This window comes from Accipiter gentilis, unplaced genomic scaffold (assembly GCF_929443795.1).
Source record: "Accipiter gentilis unplaced genomic scaffold, bAccGen1.1, whole genome shotgun sequence".
NCBI classification, from domain to species: Eukaryota; Metazoa; Chordata; class Aves; order Accipitriformes; family Accipitridae; genus Astur; species Astur gentilis.
In genome coordinates, this window is record NW_026060779.1 from 115,001 (window position 1) to 134,045 (window position 19,045).

Below are 19,045 nucleotides of genomic sequence, written 5' to 3' on the forward strand. Positions count from 1 at the left end.
AATAGGCTGCAGGGGGACGGTGAAGACCAGCAACATCTTTCAGGGCTGCCACCTTCCGTGTGGGACAAGGAGCCGGACGTGTGCCTTTCCGGAATCAGGCTCTGCCGAGGACGAGAGACATGAGATGTTCCTCCTCTGGGCAAGCCCGGGTCCCAGATCCTGTTGTACCTGTGAATAAGCTGCAGGGGTCGGTGAAGACCAGCAACATCTTTCAGGGCTGCCACCTTCCGTGTGGGACAAGGAGCCGGACGTGTGCCTTTTCGGGAAGAGGCTCTGCCGAGGACAAGAGCCATGAGATGTTCCTCCTCTGGGCAAGCCCGGGTCCCAGATCCTGTTGTGCCTGTGAATAGGCTGCAGGGGGACGGTGAAGACCAGCAACAGCTTTCAGGGCTGCCACCTTCCGTGTGGGACAAGGAGCCGGACGTGTGCCTTTTCGGAAATAGGCTCTGCCGAGGACGAGAGCCATGAGATGTTCCTCCTCTGGGCAAGCCCGGGTCCCAGATCCTGTTGTGCCTGTGAATAGGCTGCAGGGGGATGGTGAAGACCAGCAACATCTTTCCGGCCTGCCACCTTCCGTGTGGGACACGGAGCCGGACGTGTGCCTTTCCAGAATCAGGCTCTGCCGAGGACGAGAGCCATGAGATGTTCCTCCTCTGGACAAGCCCGGGTCCCAGATCCTGTTGTGCCTGTGAATAGGCTGCAGGGGGACGGTGAAGACCAGCAACATCTTTCCGGCCTGCCACCTTCCGTGTCGGAAAAGGAGCCGGACGTATGACTTTTCAAAAATAGGCTCTGCCGAGGACGAGAGCCATGAGATGTTCCTCCTCTGGGCAAGCCCGGGTGCCAGATCCTGTTGTGCCTGTGAATAGGCTGCAGGGGGACGGTGAAGACCAGCAACAGCTTTCAGGGCTGCCACCTTCCGTGTGGGACAAGGAGCCGGACGTGTACCTTTTCGGGAAGAGGCTCTGCCGAGGACGAGAGCCATGAGATGTTCCTCCTCTGGGCGTGCCCGGGTCCTGAATACTGTTGTACCTGTGAATAGGCTGCAGGGGGACGGTGAAGACCAGCAACAGCTTTCAGGGCTGCCACCTTCCGTGTGGGACAAGGAGCCGGACGTGTGCCTTTTCGGAATCGGGCTCTGCCGAGGAAGAGAGCCATGAGATGTTCCTCCTCTGGGCATGCCCGGGTCCTGAATCCTGTTGTGCCTGTGAATAGGCTGCAGGGGGACGGTGAAGACCAGCAACATCTTAACGGCCTGCCACCTTCCGTGTGGAACAAGGAGCCGGACGTGTGCCTTTCCAGAATCAGACTCTGCCGAGGACGAGAGCCATGAGATGTTCCTCCTCTGGACAAGCCCGGGTCCCAGATCCTGTTGTGCCTGTGAATAGGCTGCAGGGGGACGGTGAAGACCAGCAACATCTTTCCGGCCTGCCAACTTCCGTGTCGGAAAAGGAGCCGGACGTGTGCCTTTTCTGGAAGAGGCTCTGCCGAGGACGACAGCCATGAGATGTTCCTCCTCTGGGCAAGCCCGGGTCCCAGATCCTGTCGTACCTGTGAATAGGCTGCAGGGGGACGGTGAAGACCAGCACAGCTTTCAGGGCTGCCACCTTCCGTGTGGGACAAGGAGCCGGACGTGTGCCTTTTCGGGAAGAGGCTCTGCCGAGGACAAGAGACATGATATGTTCCTCCTCTGGGCGTGCCCGGGTCCTGAATACTGTTGTGCCTTTGAATAGGCTGCAGGGGGACGGTGAAGACCAGCAACATCTTTCCGGCCTGCCACCTTCCGTGTGGGACACGGAGCCGGACGTGTGCCTTTTCTGGAAGAGGCTCTGCCGAGGACGAGAGCCATGAGATATTCCTCCTCTGGGCAAGCCCGGGTCCCAGATCCTGTTGTACCTGTGAATAGGCTGCAGGGGGACGGTGAAGACCAGCAAAAGCTTTCAGGGCTGCCACCTTCCGTGTGGGACAAGGAGCCGGACGTGTGCCTTTTCGGAATCGGGCTCTGCCGAGGACGAGAGCCATGAGATGTTCCTCCTCTGGGCATGCCCGGGTCCTGAATCCTGTTGTGCCTGTGAATAGGCTGCAGGGGGACGGTGAAGACCAGCAACAGCTTTCAGGGCTGCCACCTTCCGTGTGGGACAAAGAGCCGGACGTGTGCCTTTCCGGAATCGGGCTCTGCCGAGGACGAGAGCCATGAGATGTTCCTCCTCTGGGCAAGCCCGGGTCCCAGATCCTGTTGTGCCTGTGAATAGGCTGCAGGGGGACGGTGAAGACCAGCAACAGCTTTCAGGGCTGCCACCTTCCGTGTGGGACAAGGAGCCAGACGTGTGCCTTTGCGGAATCAGGCTCTGCCGAGGACGAGAGACATGAGATGTTCCTCCTCTGGGCAAGCCCGAGTCCCAGTTTCTGTTGTTCCTGTGAATAGGCTGCAGGGGGACGGTGAAGACCAGCAACAGCTTTCAGGGCTGCCACCTTCCGTGTGGGACAAGGAGCCGGACGTGTGCCTTTTCGGAAACAGGCTCTGCCGAGGACGAGAGACTAACCCTGACCCTAACCCTAACCCTAACCCCTAACCCTAACCCTAAGCCCATCCCTAACGACCCTAACCCTAACCATAACCCTAAGCCCTTAACACTAACCCTAAGCCTAAACCCTAACCCTAACTGTAACCCTAACCCGGACCCTATCTCCTAACCCTAACCCTAACCCTAACCCCTAAGCCTAACCCTAACCCTAATCCTAAACCTAACCCTAACCCTAACCCTAACTCCAACCCTAACCCTAACCCTAACCCCTAACTGTAAACCTTTTCTGACAAGTTGCAGGATGTGTGCCGTTTCCGAAACAGGTTGTGCTGAGGACGAGAGCCATGAGATGTTCCTCCTCTGGGCAAGCCCGTAGCCCAGATCCTGTTGTGCCTGTGAATAGGCTGCAGGGAGACGGTGAAGACCAGCAACAGCTTTCAGGGCTGCCACCTTCCTTCTGGGACAAGGAACCGGACGTGTGCCTTTCCGGAATCAGGCTCTGCCAAGGACGAGAGCCATGAGATGTTCCTCCTCTAGGCAAGCCCGGGTCCCAGATCCTGTTGTGCCTGTGAATAGGCTGCAGGGGGACGGTGAAGACCAGCAACAGCTTTCAGGGCTGCCACCTTCCGTGTGGGACACGGAGCCGGACGTGTGCCTTTCCAGAATCAGGCTCTGCCGAGGACGAGAGCCATGAGATGTTCCTCCTCTGGGCAAGCCCCGGTCCCAGATCCTGTTGTGCCTGTGAATAGGCTGCAGGGGGACGGTGAAGACCAGCAACATCTTTCCGGCCTGCCACCTTCCGTGTGGGACAAGGAGCCGGACGTGTGCCTTTCCAGAATCAGACTCTGCCGAGGACGAGAGCCATGAGATGTTCCTCCTCTGGGCAAGCCCGGGTCCCAGATCCTGTTGTGCCTGTGAATAGGCTGCAGGGGGACGGTGAAGACCAGCAACATCTTTCCGGCCTGCCACCTTCCGTGTCGGAAAAGGAGCCGGACGTATGACTTTTCAAAAATAGGCTCTGCCGAGGACGAGAGCCATGAGATGTTCCTCCTCTGGGCAAGCCCGGGTCCCAGATCCTGTTGTGCCTATGAATAGGCTGCAGGGGGACGGTGAAGACCAGCAACAGCTTTCCGGCCTGCCATCTTCCGTGTCGGAAAAGGAGCCGGACGTATGACTTTTCAAAAATAGGCTCTGCCGAGGACGAGAGCCATGATATGTTCCTCCTCTGGGCAAGCCCGGGTCCCAGATCCTGTTGTGCCTGTGAATAGGCTGCAGGGGGACGGTGAAGACCAGCAACAGCTTTCAGGGCTGCCACCTTCCGTGTGGGACAAGGAGCCGGACGTGTGCCTTTCCGGAATCAGGCTCTGCCGAGGACGAGAGCCATGAGATGTTCCTCCTCTGGGCAAGCCCGGGTACCCAGATCCTGTTGTACCTGTGAATAGGCTGCAGGGGGACGGTGAAGACCAGCAACAGCTTTCAGGGCTGCCACCTTCCGTGTGGGACAAGGAGCCGGACATGTGCCTTTTCGGGAAGAGGCTCTGCCGAGGACAAGAGACATGATATGTTCCTCCTCTGGGTGTGCCCGGGTCCTGAATACTGTTGTGCCTTTGAATAGGCTGCAGGGGTACGGTGAAGACCAGCAACATCTTTCCGGCCTGCCACCTTCCGTGTGGGACACGGAGCCGGACGTGTGCCTTTTCTGGAAGAGGCTCTGCCGAGGACGAGAGCCATGAGATATTCCTCCTCTGGGCAAGCCTGGGTCCCAGATCCTGTTGTACCTGTGAATAGGCTGCAGGGGGACGGTGAAGACCAGCAACAGCTTTCAGGGCTGCCACCTTCCGTGTGGGACAAGGAGCCGGACGTGTGTCTTTTAGGAATCGGGCTCTGCCGAGGACGAGAGCCATGAGATGTTCCTCCTCTGGGCAAGCCCGGGTCCCAGATCCTGTTGTGCCTGTGAATAGGCTGCAGGGGGACGGTGAAGACCAGCAACAGCTTTCAGGGCTGCCACCTTCCTTGTGGGACAAGGAGCCAGACGTGTGCCTTTGCGGAATCAGGCTCTGCCGAGGACGAGAGACATGAGATGTTCCTCCTCTGGGCAAGCCCGAGTCCCAGATCCTGTTGTACCTGTGAATAGGCTGCAGGGGGACGGTGAAGACCAGCAACAGCTTTCAGGACTGCCACCTTCCGTGTGGGACAAGGAGCCGGACGTGTGCCTTTTCGGAAACAGGCTCTGCCGAGGACGAGAGACTAACCCTGACCCTAACCCTAACCCTAACCCCTAACCCTAACCCTAAGCCCATCCCTAACGACCCTAACCCTAACCATAACCCTAAGCCCTTAACACTAACCCTAAGCCTAAACCCTAACCCTAACTGTAACCCTAACCCGGACCCTATCTCCTAACCCTAACCCTAACCCTAACCCCTAAGCCTACCCCTAACCCTAACCCTAAACCTAACCCTAACCCTAACCCTAACCCCAACCCTAACCCTAACCCTAACCCCTAACTGTAAACCTTTTCTGACAAGTTGCAGGATGTGTGCCGTTTCCGAAACAGGTTGTGCTGAGGACGAGAGCCATGAGATGTTCCTCCTCTGGGCAAGCCCGTAGCCCAGATCCTGTTGTGCCTGTGAATAGGCTGCAGGGGGACGGTGAAGACCAGCAACATCTTTCAGGGCTGCCACCTTCCGTGTGGGACAAGGAGCCGGACGTGTGCCTTTCCGGAATCAGGCTCTGCCGAGGACGAGAGCCATGAGATGTTCCTCCTCTGGGCAAGCCCGTAGCCCAGATCCTGTTGTGCCTGTGAATAGGCTGCAGGGGGACGGTGAAGACCAGCAACATCTTTCCAGCCTGCCACCTTCCGTGTGGGACACGGAGCCGGACGTGTGCCTTTCCAGAATCAGGCTCTGCCGAGGACGAGAGCCATGAGATGTTCCTCCTCTGGGCAAGCCCCGGTCCCAGATCCTGTTGTGCCTGTGAATAGGCTGCAGGGGGACGGTGAAGACCAGCAACATCTTTCCGGCCTGCCACCTTCCGTGTGGGACAAGGAGCCGGACGTGTGCCTTTCCAGAATCAAACTCTGCCGAGGACGAGAGCCATGAGATGTTCCTCCTCTGGGCAAGCCCGGGTCCCAGATCCTGTTGTGCCTGTGAATAGGCTGCAGGGGGACGGTGAAGACCAGCAACATCTTTCCGGCCTGCCACCTTCCGTGTCGGAAAAGGAGCCGGACGTATGACTTTTCAGAAATAGGCTCTGCCGAGGACGAGAGCCATGATATGTTCCTCCTCTGGGCAAGCCCGGGTCCTGAATCCTGTTGTACCTGTGAATAGGCTGCAGGGGGACGGTGAAGACCAGCAACAGCTTTCAGGGCTGCCACCTTCCGTGTGGGACAAGGAGCCGGACGTGTGCCTTTTCGGAAAGAGGCCCTGCCGAGGACGAGAGTCATGAGATGTTCCTCCTCTGGGCAAGCCCGGGTCCCAGATCCTGTTGTGCCTGTGAATAGGCTGCAGGGGGACGGTGAAGACCAGCAACATCTTTCAGGGCTTCCACCTTCCGTGTGGGACAAGGAGCCGGACGTGTGCCTTTCCGGAATCAGGCTCTGCAGAGGACGAGAGACATGAGATGTTCCTCCTCTGGGCAAGCCCGGGTCCCAGATCCTGTTGTACCTGTGAATAAGCTGCAGGGGGACGGTGAAGACCAGCAACAGCTTTCAGGGCTGCCACATTACGTGTGGGACAAGGAGCCGGACGTGTGCCTTTTCGGGAAGAGGCTCTGCCGAGGACGAGAGCCATGAGATGTTCCTCCTCTGGGCAAGCCCGGGTCCCAGATCCTGTTGTGCCTGTGAATAGGCTGCAGGGGGACGGTGAAGACCAGCAACAGCTTTCAGGGCTGCCACCTTCCGTGTGGGACAAGGAGCCGGACGTGTGCCTTGTCGGAAACAGGCTCTGCCGAGGACGAGAGCCATGAGATGTTCCTCCTCTGGGCAAGCCCGGGTCCCAGATCCTGTCGTACCTGTGAATAGGCTGCAGGGGGACGGTGAAGACCAGCAACAGCTTTCAGGGCTGCCACCTTCCTTGTGGGACAAGGAGCCGGACGTGTGCCTTTTCGGAATCGGGCTCTGCCGAGGAAGAGAGCCATGAGATGTTCCTCCTCTGGGCAAGCCCGGGTCCCAGATCCTGCTGTGCCTGTGAATAGGCTGCAGGGGGACGGTGAAGACCAGCAACAGCTTTCAGGGCTGCCACCTTCCGTGTGGGACAAGGAGCCGGACGTGTACCTTTTCGGGAAGAGGCTCTGCCGAGGACGAGAGCCATGAGATGTTCCTCCTCTGGGCGTGCCCGGGTCCTGAATACTGTTGTGCCTGTGAATAGGCTGCAGGGGGACGGTGAAGACCAGCAACATCTTTCTGGACTGCCACCTTCCGTGTGGGAGAAGGAGCCGGACGTGTGCCTTTCCAGAATCAGACTCTGCCGAGGACGAGAGCCATGAGATGTTCCTCCTCTGGGCAAGCCCGGGTCCTGAATACTGTTGTGCCTGTGAATAGGCTGCAGGGGGACGGTGAAGACCAGCAACATCTTTCCGGCCTGCGACTTTCCGTGTGGGACAAGGAGCCGGACGTGTGCCTTTCCATAATCAGACTCTGCCGAGGACGAGAGCCATGATATGTTTCTCCTCTGGGCAAGCCCGGGTCCTGAATCCTGTTGTACCTGTGAATAGGTTGCAGGGGGACGGTGAAGACCAGCAACAGCTTTCAGGGCTGCCACCTTCCGTGTGGGACAAGGAGCCGGACGTGTGCCTTTTCGGAAAGAGGCCCTGCCGAGGACGAGAGCCATGAGATGTTCCTCCTCTGGGCAAGCCCGCGTCCCAGATCCTGTTGTGCCTGTGAATAGGCTGCAGGGGGACGGTGAAGACCAGCAACAGCTTTCAGGGCTGCCACCTTCAGTGTGGGACAAGGAGCCAGACGTGTGCCTTTGCGGAATCAGGCTCTGCCGAGGACGAGAGCCATGAGATGTTCCTCCTCTGGGCAAGCCCGGGTCCCAGATCCTGTTGTGCCTGTGAATAGGCTGCAGGGGGACGGTGAAGACCAGCAACAGCTTTCAGGGCTGCCACCTTCCGTGTGGGACAAGGAGCCGGACGTGTGCCTTTACGGAAACAGGCTCTGCCGAGGACGAGAGACTAACCCTGACCCTAACCCTAACCCTAACCCCTAACCCTAACCCTAAGCCCATCCCTAACGACCCTAACCCTAACCATAACGCTAAGCCCTTAACACTAACCCTAAACCTAAACCCTAACCCTAACCCTAACTGTAACCCTAACCCGGACCCTATCTCCTAACCCTAACCCTAACCCTAACCCCTAAGCCTAACCCTAACCCTAACCCTAAACCTAACCCTAACCCTAACCCTAACCCCAAGCCTAACCCTAACCCTAACCCCTAACTGTAAACCTTTTCTGACAAGTTGCAGGATGTGTGCCGTTTCCGAAACAGGTTCTGCTGAAGACGAGAGCCATGAGATGTTCCTCCTCTGGGCAAGCCCGTAGCCCAGATCCTGTTGTGCCTGTGAATAGGCTGCAGGGGGACGGTGAAGACCAGCAACATCTTTCAGGGCTGCCACCTTCCGTGTGGGACAAGGAGCCGGACGTGTGCCTTTCCGGAATCAGGCTCTGCCGAGGACGAGAGCCATGAGATGTTCCTCCTCTAGGCAAGCCCGGGTCCCAGATCCTGTTGTGCCTGTGAATAGGCTGCAGGGGGACGGTGAAGACCAGCAACATCTTTCCAGCCTGCCACCTTCCGTGTGGGACACGGAGCCGGACGTGTGCCTTTCCAGAATCAGGCTCTGCCGAGGACGAGAGCCATGAGATGTTCCTCCTCTGGGCAAGCCCCGGTCCCAGATCCTGTTGTGCCTGTGAATAGGCTGCAGGGGGACGGTGAAGACCAGCAGCATCTTTCCGGCCTGCCACCTTCCGTGTGGGACAAGGAGCCGGACGTGTGCCTTTCCAGAATCAGACTCTGCCGAGGACGAGAGCCATGAGATGTTCCTCCTCTGGGCAAGCCCGGGTCCCAGATCCTGTTGTGCCTGTGAATAGGCTGCAGGGGGACGGTGAAGACCAGCAACATCTTTCCGGCCTGCCACCTTCCGTGTCGGAAAAGGAGCCGGACGTATGACTTTTCAAAAATAGGCTCTGCCGAGGACGAGAGCCATGATATGTTCCTCCTCTGGGCAAGCCCGGGTCCTGAATCCTGTTGTACCTGTGAATAGGCTGCAGGGGGACGGTGAAGACCAGCAACATCTTTCAGGGCTGCCACCTTCCGTGTGGGACAAGGAGCCGGACGTGTGCCTTTTCGGAAAGAGGCCCTGCCGAGGACGAGAGCCATGAGATGATCCTCATCTGGGCAAGCCCGCGTCCCAGATCCTGTTGTGCCTGTGAATAGGCTGCAGGGGGACGGTGAAGACCAGCAACATCTTTCAGGGCTGCCACCTTCCGTGTGGGACAAGGAGCCGGACGTGTGCCTTTCCGGAATCAGGCTCTGCCGAGGACGAGAGACATGAGATGTTCCTCCTCTGGGCAAGCCCGGGTCCCAGATCCTGTTGTACCTGTGAATAAGCTGCAGGGGGACGGTGAAGACCAGCAACATCTTTCAGGGCTGCCACCTTCCTTTTGGGACAAGGAGCCGGACGTGTGCCTTTTCGGGAAGAGGCTCTGCCGAGGACAAGAGCCATGAGATGTTCCTCCTCTGGGCAAGCCCGGGTCCCAGATCCTGTTGTGCCTGTGAATAGGCTGCAGGGGGACGGTGAAGACCAGCAACAGCTTTCAGGGCTGCCACCTTCCGTGTGGGACAAGGAGCCGGACGTGTGCCTTTTCGGAAATAGGCTCTGCCGAGGACGAGAGCCATGAGATGTTCCTCCTCTGGGCAAGCCCGGGTCCCAGATCCTGTTGTGCCTGTGAATAGGCTGCAGGGGGATGGTGAAGACCAGCAACATCTTTCCGGCCTGCCACCTTCCGTGTGGGACACGGAGCCGGACGTGTGCCTTTCCAGAATCAGGCTCTGCCGAGGACGAGAGCCATGAGATGTTCCTCCTCTGGACAAGCCCGGGTCCCAGATCCTGTTGTGCCTGTGAATAGGCTGCAGGGGGACGGTGAAGACCAGCAACATCTTTCCGGCCTGCCACCTTCCGTGTCGGAAAAGGAGCCGGACGTATGACTTTTCAAAAATAGGCTCTGCCGAGGACGAGAGCCATGAGATATTCCTCCTCTGGGCAAGCCCGGGTCCCAGATCCTATTGTGCCTGTGAATAGGCTGCAGGGGGACGGTGAAGACCAGCAACAGCTTTCAGGGCTGCCACCTTCCGTGTGGGACAAGGAGCCGGACGTGTACCTTTTCGGGAAGAGGCTCTGCCGAGGACGAGAGCCATGAGATGTTCCTCCTCTGGGCGTGCCCGGGTCCTGAATACTGTTGTACCTGTGAATAGGCTGCAGGGGGACGGTGAAGACCAGCAACAGCTTTCAGGGCTGCCACCTTCCGTGTGGGACAAGGAGCCGGACATGTGCCTTTTCGGGAAGAGGCTCTGCCGAGGACAAGAGACATGATATGTTCCTCCTCTGGGCAAGCCCGGGTCCTGAATACTATTGTGCCTTTGAATAGGCTGCAGGGGGACGGTGAAGACCAGCAACATCTTTCCGGCCTGCCACCTTCCGTGTGGGACACGGAGCCGGACGTGTGCCTTTTCTGGAAGAGGCTCTGCCGAGGACGAGACACATGAGATGTTCCTCCTCTGGGCAAGCCCGGGTCCCAGATCCTGTTGTACCTGTGAATAGGCTGCAGGGGGACGGTGAAGACCAGCAACAGCTTTCAGGGCTGCCACCTTCCGTGTGGGACAAGGAGCCGGACGTGTGCCGTTTAGGAATCGGGCTCTGCCGAGGACGAGAGCCATGAGATGTTCCTCCTCTGGGCAAGCCCGGGTCCCAGATCCTGTTGTGCCTGTGAATAGGCTGCAGGGGGACGGTGAAGACCAGCAACATCCTTCAGGGGTGCCAACTTCCGTGTGGGACAAGGAGCCGGACGTGTGCCTTTTCGGAAACAGGCCCTGCCGAGGACGAGAGACATGAGATGTTCCTCCTCTGGGCAAGCCCGGGTCCCAGATCCTGTTGTGCCTGTGAATAGGCTGCAGGGGGACGGTGAAGACCAGCAACAGCTTTCAGGGCTGCCACCTTCCGTGTGGGACAAGGAGCCAGACGTGTGCCTTTGCGGAATCAGGCTCTGCCGAGGACGAGAGACATGAGATGTTCCTCCTCTGGGCAAGCCCGAGTCCCAGATCCTGTTGTACCTGTGAATAGGCTGCAGGGGGACGGTGAAGACCAGCAACAGCTTTCAGGGCTGCCACCTTCCGTGTGGGACAAGGAGCCGGACGTGTGCCTTTTCGGAAACAGGCTCTGCCGAGGACGAGAGACTAACCCTGACCCTAACCCTAACCCTAACCCCTAACCCTAACCCTAAGCCCATCCCTAACGACCCTAACCCTAACCATAACCCTAAGCCCTTAACACTAACCCTAAGCCTAAACCCTAACCCTAACTGTAACCCTAACCCGGACCCTATCTACTAACCCTAACCCTAACCCTAACCCCTAAGCCTAACCCTAACCCTAACCCTAAACCTAACCCTAACCCTAACCCTAACCCCAACCCTAACCCTAACCCTAACCCCTAACTGTAAACCTTTTCTGAGAAGTTGCAGGATGTGTGCCGTTTCCGAAACAGGTTCTGCTGAGGACGAGAGCCATGAGATGTTCCTCCTCTGGGCAAGCCCGTAGCCCAGATCCTGTTGTGCCTGTGAATAGGCTGCAGGGGGACGGTGAAGACCAGCAACATCTTTCAGGGCTGCCACCTTCCGTGTGGGACAAGGAGCCGGACGTGTGCCTTTCCGGAATCAGGCTCTGCCGAGGACGAGAGCCATGAGATGTTCCTCCTCTGGGCAAGCCCGTAGCCCAGATCCTGTTGTGCCTGTGAATAGGCTGCAGGGTTACGGTGAAGACCAGCAACATCTTTCCAGCCTGCCACCTTCCGTGTGGGACACGGAGCCGGACGTGTGCCTTTCCAGAATCAGGCTCTGCCGAGGACGAGAGCCATGAGATGTTCCTCCTCTGGGCAAGCCCCGGTCCCAGATCCTGTTGTGCCTGTGAATAGGCTGCAGGGGGACGGTGAAGACCAGCAACATCTTTCCGGCCTGCCACCTTCCGTGTGGGACAAGGAGCCGGACGTGTGCCTTTCCAGAATCAGACTCTGCCGAGGACGAGAGCCATGAGATGTTCCTCCTCTGGGCAAGCCCGGGTCCCAGATCCTGTTGTGCCTGTGAATAGGCTGCAGGGGGACGGTGAAGACCAGCAACAGCTTTCCGGCCTGCCACCTTCCGTGTCGGAAAAGGAGCCAGACGTATGACTTTTCAAAAATAGGCTCTGCCGAGGACGAGAGCCATGATATGTTCCTCCTCTGGGTAAGCCCGGGTCCTGAATCCTGTTGTACCTGTGAATAGGCTGCAGGGGGACGGTGAAGACCAGCAACAGCTTTCAGGGCTGCCACCTTCCGTGTGGGACAAGGAGCCGGACGTGTGCCTTTTCGGAAAGAGGCCCTGCCGAGGACGAGAGCCATGAGATGTTCCTCCTCTGGGCAAGCCCGCGTCCCAGATCCTGTTGTGCCTGTGAATAGGCTGCAGGGGGACGGTGAAGACCAGCAACATCTTTCAGGGCTTCCACCTTCCGTGTGGGACAAGGAGCCGGACGTGTGCCTTTCCGGAATCAGGCTCTGCCGAGGACGAGAGACATGAGATGTTCCTCCTCTGGGCAAGCCCGAGTCCCAGATCCTGTTGTACCTGTGAATAGGCTGCAGGGGGACGGTGAAGACCAGCAACAGCTTTCAGGGCTGCCACCTTCCGTGTGGGACAAGGAGCCGGACGTGTGCCTTTTCGGAAACAGGCTCTGCCGAGGACGAGAGACTAACCCTGACCCTAACCCTAACCCTAACCCCTAACCGTAACCCTAAGCCCATCCCTAACGACCCTAACCCTAACCCTAACCCTAAGCCCTTAACACTAACCCTAAGCCTAAACCCTAACCCTAACTGTAACCCTAACCCGGACCCTATCTACTAACCCTAACCCTAACCCTAACCCCTAAGCCTAACCCTAACCCTAACCCTAAACCTAACCCTAACCCTAACCCTAACCCCAACCCTAACCCTAACCCTAACCCCTAACTGTAAACCTTTTCTGACAAGTTGCAGGATGTGTGCCGTTTCCGAAACAGGTTCTGCTGAGGACGAGAGCCATGAGATGTTCCTCCTCTGGGCAAGCCCGTAGCCCAGATCCTGTTGTGCCTGTGAATAGGCTGCAGGGGGACGGTGAAGACCAGCAACATCTTTCAGGGCTGCCACCTTCCGTGTGGGACAAGGAGCCGGACGTGTGCCTTTGCGGAATCAGGCTCTGCCGAGGACGAGAGCCATGAGATGTTCCTCCTCTGGGCAAGCCCGTAGCCCAGATCCTGTTGTGCCTGTGAATAGGCTGCAGGGTTACGGTGAAGACCAGCAACATCTTTCCAGCCTGCCACCTTCCGTGTCGGACACGGAGCCGGACGTGTGCCTTTCCAGAATCAGGCTCTGCCGAGGACGAGAGCCATGAGATGTTCCTCCTCTGGGCAAGCCCCGGTCCCAGATCCTGTTGTGCCTGTGAATAGGCTGCAGGGGGACGGTGAAGACCAGCAACATCTTTCCGGCCTGCCACCTTCCGTGTGGGACAAGGAGCCGGACGTGTGCCTTTCCAGAATCAGACTCTGCCGAGGACGAGAGCCATGAGATGTTCCTCCTCTGGGCAAGCCCGGGTCCCAGATCCTGTTGTGCCTGTGAATAGGCTGCAGGGGGACGGTGAAGACCAGCAACAGCTTTCCGGCCTGCCACCTTCCGTGTCGGAAAAGGAGCCGGACGTATGACTTTTCAAAAATAGGCTCTGCCGAGGACGAGAGCCATGATATGTTCCTCCTCTGGGTAAGCCCGGGTCCTGAATCCTGTTGTACCTGTGAATAGGCTGCAGGGGGACGGTGAAGACCAGCAACAGCTTTCAGGGCTGCCACCTTCCGTGTGGGACAAGGAGCCGGACGTGTGCCTTTTCGGAAAGAGGCCCTGCCGAGGACGAGAGCCATGAGATGTTCCTCCTCTGGGCAAGCCCGCGTCCCAGATCCTGTTGTGCCTGTGAATAGGCTGCAGGGGGACGGTGAAGACCAGCAACATCTTTCAGGGCTTCCACCTTCCGTGTGGGACAAGGAGCCGGACGTGTGCCTTTCCGGAATCAGGCTCTGCCGAGGACGAGAGACATGAGATGTTCCTCCTCTGGGCAAGCCCGGGTCCCAGATCCTGTTGTAACTGTGAATAGGCTGCAGGGGGACGGTGAAGACCAGCAACAGCTTTCAGGGCTGCCACCTTACGTGTGGGACAAGGAGCCGGACGTGTGCCTTTTCGGGAAGAGGCTCTGCCGAGGACAAGAGCCATGAGATGTTCCTTCTCTGGGCATGCCCGGGTCCCAGATCCTGTTGTGCCTGTGAATAGGCTGCAGGGGGACGGTGAAGACCAGCAACAGCTTTCAGGGCTGCCACCTTCCGTGTGGGACAAGGAGCCGGACGTGTGCCTTTTCGGAAATAGGCTCTGCCGAGGACGAAAGCCATGAGATGTTCCTCCTCTGGGCAAGCCCGGGTCCCAGATCCTGTCGTACCTGTGAATAGGCTGCAGGGGGACGGTGAAGACCAGCAACAGCTTTCAGGGCTGCCACCTTCCTTGTGGGACAAGGAGCCGGACGTGTGCCTTTTCGGAATCGGGCTCTGCCGAGGACGAGAGCCATGAGATGTTCCTCCTCTGGACAAGCCCGGGTCCCAGATCCTGTTGTGCCTGTGAATAGGCTGCAGGGGGACGGTGAAGACCAGCAACATCTTTCCAGCCTGCCACTTTCCGTGTGGGACACGGAGCCGGACGTGTGCCTTTCCAGAATCAAGCTCTGCCGAGGACAAGAGCCATGAGATGTTCCTCCTCTGGGCAAGCCCCGGTCCCAGATCCTGTTGTGCCTGTGAATAGGCTGCAGGGGGACGGTGAAGACCAGCAACATCTTTCCGGCCTGCGACCTTCCGTGTGGGACAAGGAGCCGGACGTGTGCCTTTCCATAATCAGACTCTGCCGAGGACGAGAGCCATGATATGTTCCTCCTCTGGGCAAGCCCGGGTCCTGAATCCTGTTGTACCTGTGAATAGGTTGCAGGGGGACGGTGAAGACCAGCAACAGCTTTCAGGGCTGCCACCTTCCGTGTGGGACAAGGAGCCGGACGTGTGCCTTTTCGGAAAGAGGCCCTGCCGAGGACGAGAGCCATGAGATGTTCCTCCTCTGGGCAAGCCCGGGTCCCAGATCCTGTTGTGCCTGTGAATAGGCTGCAGGGGGACGGTGAAGACCAGCAACAGCTTTCAGGGCTGCCACCTTCAGTGTGGGACAAGGAGCCAGACGTGTGCCTTTGCGGAATCAGGCTCTGCTGAGGACGAGAGACATGAGATGTTCCTCCTCTGGGCAAGCCCGAGTCCCAGATCCTGTTGTACCTGTGAATAGGCTGCAGGGGGACGGTGAAGACCAGCAACAGCTTTCAGGGCTGCCACCTTCCGTGTGGGTCAAGGAGCCGGACGTGTGCCTTTTCGGAAACAGGCTCTGCCGAGGACGAGAGACTAACCCTGACCCTAACCCTAACCCTAACCCCTAACCCTAACCCTAAGCCCATCCCTAACGACCCTAACCCTAACCATAACCCTAAGCCCTTAACACTAACCCTAAGCCTAAACCCTAACCCTAAACCTAACTGTAACCCTAACCCGGACCCTATCTCCTAACCCTAACCCTAACCCTAACCCCTAAGCCTAACCCTAACCCTAACCCTAAACCTAACCCTAACCCTAACCCTAACCCCAACCCTAACCCTAAACCTAACCCCTAACTGTAAACCTTTTCTGACAAGTTGCAGGATGTGTGCCGTTTCCGAAACAGGTTCTGCTGAGGACGAGAGCCATGAGATGTTCCTCCTCTGGGCAAGCCCGTAGCCCAGATCCTGTTGTGCCTGTGAATAGGCTGCAGGGGGACGGTGAAGACCAGCAACATCTTTCAGGGCTGCCACCTTCCGTGTGGGACAAGGAGCCGGACGTGTGCCTTTCCGGAATCAGGCTCTGCCGAGGACGAGAGCCATGAGATGTTCCTCCTCTGGGCAAGCCCGGGTCCTGAATCCTGTTGTACCTGTGAATAGGCTGCAGGGGGACGGTGAAGACCAGCAACAGCTTTCAGGGCTGCCACCTTCCGTGTGGGACAAGGAGCCGGACGTGTGCCTTTTCGGAAAGAGGCCCTGCCGAGGACGAGAGCCATGAGATGTTCCTCCTCTGGGCAAGCCCGCGTCCCAGATCCTGTTGTGCCTGTGAATAGGCTGCAGGGGGACGGTGAAGACCAGCAACATCTTTCAGGGCTGCCACCTTCCGTGTGGGACAAGGAGCCGGACGTGTGCCTTTTCGGAAAGAGGCCCTGCCGAGGACGAGAGCCATGAGATATTCCTCCTCTGGGCAAGCCCGGGTCCCAGATCCTGTTGTACCTGTGAATAAGCTGCAGGGGGACGGTGAAGACCAGCAACAGCTTTCAGGGCTGCCGCCTTCCGTGTGGGACAAGGAGCCGGACGTGTGCCTTTTCGGGAAGAGGCTCTGCCGAGGACAAGAGCCATGAGATGTTCCTCCTCTGGGCAAGCCCGGGTCCCAGATCCTGTTGTGCCTGTGAATAGGCTGCAGGGGGACGGTGAAGACCAGCAACAGCTTTCAGGGCTGCCACCTTCCGTGTGGGACAAGGAGCCGGACGTGTGCCTTTCCATAATCAGACTCTGCCGAGGACGAGAGCCATGATATGTTCCTCCTCTGGGCAAGCCCGGGTCCTGTATCCTGTTGTACCTGTGAATAGGTTGCAGGGGGACGGTGAAGACCAGCAACAGCTTTCAGGGCTGCCACCTTCCGTGTGGGACAAGGAGCCGGACGTGTGCCTTTTCGGAAAGAGGCCCTGCCGAGGACGAGAGCCATGAGATGTTCCTCCTCTGGGCAAGCCCGGGTCCCAGATCCTGTTGTGCCTGTGAATAGGCTGCAGGGGGACGGTGAAGACCAGCAACAGCTTTCAGGGCTGCCACCTTCAGTGTGGGACAAGGAGCCAGACGTGTGCCTTTGCGGTATCAGGCTCTGCCGAGGACGAGAGACATGAGATGTTCCTCCTCTGGGCAAGCCCGAGTCCCAGATCCTGTTGTACCTGTGAATAGGCTGCAGGGGGACGGTGAAGACCAGCAACAGCTTTCAGGGCTGCCACCTTCCGTGTGGGTCAAGGAGCCGGACGTGTGCCTTTTCGGAAACAGGCTCTGCCGAGGACGAGAGACTAACCCTGACCCTAACCCTAACCCTAACCCCTAACCCTAACCCTAAGCCCATCCCTAACGACCCTAACCCTAACCATAACCCTAAGCCCTTAACACTAACCCTAAGCCTAAACCCTAACCCTAACCCTAACTGTAACCCTAACCCGGACCCTATCTCCTAACCCTAACCCTAACCCTAACCCCTAAGCCTAACCCTAACCCTAACCCTAACCCTAACCCTAACCCTAACCCTAACCCCAACCCTAACGCTAACCCTAACCCCTAACTGTAAACCTTTTCTGACAAGTTGCAGGATGTGTGCCGTTTCCGAAACAGGTTCTGCTGAGGACGAGAGCCATGAGATGTTCCTCCTCTGGGCAAGCCCGTAGCCCAGATACTGTTGTGCCTGTGAATAGGCTGCAGGGGGACGGTGAAGACCAGCAACATCTTTCAGGGCTGCCACCTTCCGTGTGGGACAAGGAGCCGGACGTGTGCCTTTCCGGAATCAGGCTCTGCCGAGGACGAGAGACATGAGATGTTCCTCCTCTAGGCAAGCCCGGGTCCCAGATCCTGTTGTGCCTGTGAATAGGCTGCAGGGGGACGGTGAAGACCAGCAGCATCTTTCCGGCCTGCCAACTTCCGTGTGGGACAAGGAGCCGGACGTGTGCCTTTCCAGAATCAGACTCTGCCGAGGACGAGAGCCATGATATGTTCCTCCTCTGGGCAAGCCCGGGTCCTGAATCCTGTTGTACCTGTGAATAGGTTGCAGGGGGACGGTGAAGACCAGCAACAGCTTTCAGGGCTGCCACCTTCCGTGTGGGACAAGGAGCCGGACGTGTGCCTTTTAGGAAAGAGGCCCTGCCGAGGACGAGAGCCATGAGATGTTCCTCCTCTGGGCAAGCCCGGGTCCCAGATCCTGTTGTGCCTGTGAATAGGCTGCAGGGGGACGGTGAAGACCAGCAACAGCTTTCAGGGCTGCCACCTTCAGTGTGGGACAAGGAGCCAGACGTGTGCCTTTGCGGAATCAGGCTCTGCCGAGGACGAGAGACATGAGATGTTCCTCCTCTGGGCAAGCCCGAGTCCCAGATCCTGTTGTACCTGTGAATAGGCTGCAGGGGGACGGTGAAGACCAGCAACAGCTTTCAGGGCTGCCACCTTCCGTGTGGGTCAAGGAGCCGGACGTGTGCCTTTTCGGAAACAGGCTCTGCCGAGGACGAGAGACTAACCCTGACCCTAACCCTAACCCTAACCCCTAACCCTAACCCTAAGCCCATCCCTAACGACCCTAACCCTAACCATAACCCTAAGCCCTTAACACTAACCCTAAGCCTAAACCCTAACCCTAACCCTAACTGTAACCCTAACCCGGACCCTATCTCCTAACCCTAACCCTAACCCTAACCCCTAAGCCTAACCCTAACCCTAACCCTAAACCTAACCCTAACCCTAACCCTAACCCCAACCCTAACGCTAACCCTAACCCCTAACTGTAAACCTTTTCTGACAAGTTGCAGGATGTGTGCCGTTTCCGAAACAGGTTCTGCTGAGGACGAGAGCCATGAGATGTTCCTCCTCTGGGCAAGCCCGTAGCCCAGATCCTGTTGTGCCTGTGAATAGGCTGCAGGGGGACGGTGAAGACCAGCAACATCTTTCAGGGCTGCCACCTTCCGTGTGGGACAAGGAGCCGGACGTGTGCCTTTCCGGAATCAGGCTCTGCCGAGGACGAGAGCCATGAGATGTTCCTCCTCTAGGCAAGCCCGGGTCCCAGATCCTGTTGTGCCTGTGAATAGGCTGCAGGGGGACGGTGAAGACCAGCAGCATCTTTCCGGCCTGCCAACTTCCGTGTGGGACAAGGAGCCGGACGTGTGCCTTTCCAGAATCAAGCTCTGCCGAGGACAAGAGCCATGAGATGTTCCTCCTCTGGGCAAGCCCCGGTCCCAGATCCTGTTGTGCCTGTGAATAGGCTGCAGGGGGACGGTGAAGACCAGCAACATCTTTCCGGCCTGCCACCTTCCGTGTCGGAAAAGGAGCCGGACGTATGACTTTTCAAAAATAGGCCCTGCCGAGGACGAGAGCCA